This window comes from Silurus aristotelis (genome assembly GCF_946808225.1).
Source record: "Silurus aristotelis genome assembly, chromosome: 22".
In the NCBI taxonomy this organism is placed as follows: domain Eukaryota; kingdom Metazoa; phylum Chordata; class Actinopteri; order Siluriformes; family Siluridae; genus Silurus; species Silurus aristotelis.
Window position 1 is genome coordinate 9,006,075 of NC_139595.1, and position 4,671 is coordinate 9,010,745.

Here is a 4,671-nt window from a genome sequence, read left to right on the forward strand (position 1 = left end):
GGAAGGTGAGGAGACGTTGGGTGTTGTAAGACCCAAGGACAGCATGCCGGTGGACAAGTCCCTCCAAACCCATGGCCGCACAAAGAGTAATATTACCCCCCCGTTGGCCAGGAACCTCAGTGATGGCTCTTTGGCCAATGATGTTACGGCCTCTTTGCCTTCGTTTCTGCAGGTTGAAGCCAGCCTCAAAGTAACTCTGTTACTTTGTTGATTACTTACACCAACAAGTAATGCGTACTGTTAAAAGTAACTTTTTAGTTACTTTTTTAAAAAACGTTCTTTAATGTTCCCATTAATGCCCTTTTATGTGTTATGGTCTACAAACACAAAACTGACTTAAACACAGAGTAATTTTTAAACACTATTATATTAAAGTCAGACCAACACAAACTGAATATATCACAAGGATTTCTAAAATAAACAACAAATCAAGCTGAATAATATATTCACAATCAAAAACTGAAGTGGCTTCTGCTGTTGTGTTGAGTTCTTAAACATGTTCCTTTCACAGCTGAAGTATGAAAACAGAACACCGGGTTAGCTTCTAGCTTCGTCGAGGCATGTAGATTCTGAAGGATCTTCGGCAGATTGGAGTTGCTGTTTATCGCAGTAGATACAAGCTTCGAACCAGAAAGACACAGCTTACATTTGACAGTTTTTGTCCTACTACTCAGGTTTGGACAGACTCGTAGTCCTGCTTCAGCCATTGTCATGCCATGGACAATGACATGGTCAATGACTGTTGCTCGTCCGTAATGATGGTGCGAGGTTGTCTTGCTCTCCCTCCTGGACCTTCTCCTCTCCCTTGTTGGCCTGCTCCTCTTCCTCCTCTGATTTGAACTGCTCTTCCTTGTTGGCCTGCTCCTCTTCCTCCACTGATTTGAACTCCTCTTCCTCGTTGGCCTGCTCCTCTTCTTCCATGGCCAGCTCTTCTCCCTCCTCTGACTCGAATTCCTCTTCCCCTGACTCTGCCTTCATCCATTGTGTTTGTTTGGAATCTTCAGCAAACTGTGCACTCTGAACTTGCTTTTGTACATGTGGTCACAGCATTAGCAACAAGTGTCTTCAATTTTGAGTCGTTGTGTGTAATGAATGACGCCAGGTGTGTTCATTGTGTTCAAATATTGCTGACTGTGGCAAGCATTTTGCATTACATGAGCTTTCATTTGAGAATATGAGCTTATGAGTTCTTTTATGAGTTCTTTTGCAACTTGTGTTTTAGCAACAAAAAAAAATGTGTTAAGATTTATGAGAACGGAGGATTGTGTTTTGTGAATTGTGTCTTCATGTGAAATGTGTTTATGATATTGGAAAATGATGGCTAGATTTAGTAAATGTGTTTAGACAACTGGTCATTTGGTTTAAAGGATTGGCTTTTGTGTTTTAGCATTTGAGAAAAACTGTAATATTTTCCTACTGGTTTTTTACTATAGGTTGAAGTCAGGATAAGAGTTAACGTTGTAGAGTGCTGGGTAAGAATGTTTTATTATATAAATACAATTGCATACAAATCCATACCGCCAGAAAAAAATAAAAAACATACAACGGGCTAAAGTGGGCAAATCTAAGGATGAAAAATGTATAATGGAAATAAGATCAGAAGATGAGGGAAACATGAACAATGAACACAACCAACTTGGTAATTGGTAGTATAATTAAATGAGTTGCTTCATGAGGACATGACACACAGGGGTATTTATGCACACACTAATGATAGCGAAAGTTAGAAGAGTTGTGTCATTTTATTATGCAGCTAGTTAACAAAAAAAAGTATAGGGAAGAATGTATACATTAATACGAAATACATTGGCTTAGTTAATGCTGTTAGTATTACTTAGTGTAAAACAGCAACCTTCACAAGTCTTAGTTATTTATGTTTATATAAAAAAAATTCATCTCATTAACTGTATTCATGATTATTTTATGGCAAACCAGATAACCTTGAATAATGTACTTATTAGAATAACTATGCTACTGCCGTATTTACTAAAGATTTATTGGAGAAAAAACATTTTGCATACGTTATAGTTAGGGTTTTTTTGTTTGTTTGTTTGTTTTGGGGGTTTTTTTGCATGAAAAGGTTTTTACCTGTGAAGACTGTTTTTTTTTGTTGTTGTTTTTTTGTTTAAATGAAAGATCAAAAATGTAGACCAGAAAGCTATCTATGGAAGAAAAGCAATCCAATTTTGAAAATAGAAAACATTACACAAGTGTTGGCATAGGCAACATAAATATGTGAAACCTGAAAAAGAAAGAAAGCACAGGTGTACTAACAACCAGACAGTGAACAGATTGGTGAAGGAACACAACAGCAGTTGATGACAGGAACATTAAAACAGCTATAAAGAAAAACCCCAAAACAGCAGTCAGTGAGATCACTAATAACCTCCACAGGGTATTACAATCCACCATTTGAAGAAGACTTTCAAGATTTAAAATATATAAGCTCAAACGTTAGAAACTACTCATCAAAATTTGGAAGGCCAGATTTGAAGAAATCGACGAGCCACAAAAGTTCTGAACCCAAAATCACATTTCCCAAACTGATGGAAAGGCAAAATTATGGATAAAGAAGGGATCTGTATATAATCCAATGGCTCATCAGTCAAGCATGGTGGAGGTACTGTCATGGCTTGGGCTTGCATGGCTGCTTCTGGAACAGGTACTAATCATTATTGATAATAGAACTTATGATGGCAGCAGGAGAATGAATTTTCTTAATTTCCAGAGAAATCAAGTCAAGTCAAGTCAAGTTTATTTGTATAGCGCTTTTCACAACAGACATTGTCTCAAAGCAGCTTTACAGAAAACAACAGTGAAGGTGAATGGTGTGCGTTTGTCCCTGATGAGCAGCCGTGGCGACAGTGGCAAGGAAAAACTCCCTTAGATGATATGAGGAAGAAACCTTGAGAGGAACCAGACTCAAAGGGGAAACCATCCTCATATGGGTGACATCAAAAGTTTGGTCATAAATCTTTCAACAATACAGAACAATTTGTGATCATCATAGATCCAGCATCAGCTTCTCCATGCCAGGGCCTTTAAACACTCGGCATCTACTTCTCCATGATCATCCATAGGTCCATAATCTTCACGAGGTGGGACGTGACTGGAGCTGGCCAAACCTCAGGAAGCCTCGGGATGGGGAGAGAAAGAGAAGCAGTGGAGAGGAATTAGCGTAGCTGCTGTTCATGATATTAACAGCACAAGTTGATAATGTGCATGTGATCAGATGTTCTGGAGCACAAGGTTGTGATGTGATGTGTGTGATGTGTGTTATGTGTAGGCTTTGCTAAAAAGATATGTTTTTAATCTGCACTTAAACTGGGAGAGTGTATCTGAACCCCGAACACTGTCAGGAAGACTATTCCAGAGTTTAGGAGCTAAATGTGAAAATGCTCTACCGCCTTTAGTGGACTTTGCTATTCTAGGAACTACTAGAAGCCCAGAGTTTTGAGATCTCAGGGAGCGTGACGGATTGTAGCGTGTTAAGAGACTGGATAGATACATGGGAGCCAAACCATTTAGTGCTTTATAAGTGAGTAGCAGTAGTTTGTAGTCTATTCGAAACTTAATAGGAAGCCAATGTAGGGACGATAAGATTGGGGTTATATGATCGTATTTTCTTGACCTAGTAAGAACTCTTGCTGCGGCATTCTGAACTAACTGAAGCTTGTTTATTAATGATGCAGGACATCCACCTAGTAATGCATTACAGTAGTCTATTCTAGAGGTCATAAACGCATGGACGAGCTTCTCTGCATCAGATATAGATAACATATTTCTTAGCTTAGAAATATTTCTAAGGTGAAAGAAGGCTGTTTTTGTAACTTGATTGATGTGATTTTTAAAAGATAAGTTGTTGTCTAAAATAACTCCCAGGTCTTTTACCGTTGAACTAGTAGTTACAGAACAACCGTCTAAATGCAGGCTGAGATGCTGGAGCTTCTGTGTACTATTTTTTGGGCCGATGAGCAAAATCTCCGTTTTATCAGGATTTAATAGCAGAAAGTTATGGGTCATCCAATCTCTTATTTCTTCAACACACTCAGTTATGCGAGCTAATTGAGCTGTATCGCCTGGTTTGGATGAAATATATAGCTGGGTATCATCAGCATAACAATGGAAGCTAATTCCATGCCTTCTAATAATATTTCCTAATGGAAGCATGTATATTGTAAAAAGCAGGGGTCCCAGAACTGACCCTTGTGGCACGCCATAATTTACTAGCATTATCCTGGATAGCTCTCCATTTAAATCTACGAAATGGTAACGATTGGACAGGTAGGATTTAAACCAGCTTAATGCCTGTCCCTGAATACCGATGTAATTCTGTAAGCGATCGAGGAGAAGATCATGATCTATAGTGTCGAACGCAGCACTAAGATCTAGTAAAACTAATAGGGAGATGTAGCCTTGGTCTGAAGCTAAAAACAGGTCGTTAGTGATTTTAACTAGAGCAGTTTCTGTGCTATGATGGGGCCTAAAACCTGACTGAAACTCTTCAAAGATATTGTTCTCCTGCAAGTGGTTACATAGCTGGGCAGCGACAATCTTTTCTAAAATCTTAGACATAAATGGGAGATTTGAAATTGGTCTGTAATTCGATAGCGTGTTTGGATCCAGATTAGGTTTTTTAATGAGGGGCTTAATAACTGCTAACTTGAGGGA

At 38.6% G+C, this 4,671-nt stretch overlaps 1 long non-coding RNA gene across 1 annotated transcript; it reads right to left on the reverse strand.

The window, feature by feature from the left end:
* Positions 1-714: 714 nt before the first annotated feature.
* On the reverse strand, positions 715-1,400 carry LOC310717881. Its single transcript, XR_014530989.1, has 2 exons — positions 1,227-1,400; positions 715-1,179 (listed from the first exon to the last, which is right to left on the reverse strand). It is a non-coding gene; the product is annotated as an uncharacterized lncRNA (long non-coding RNA).
* Positions 1,401-4,671: the final 3,271 nt, after the last annotated feature.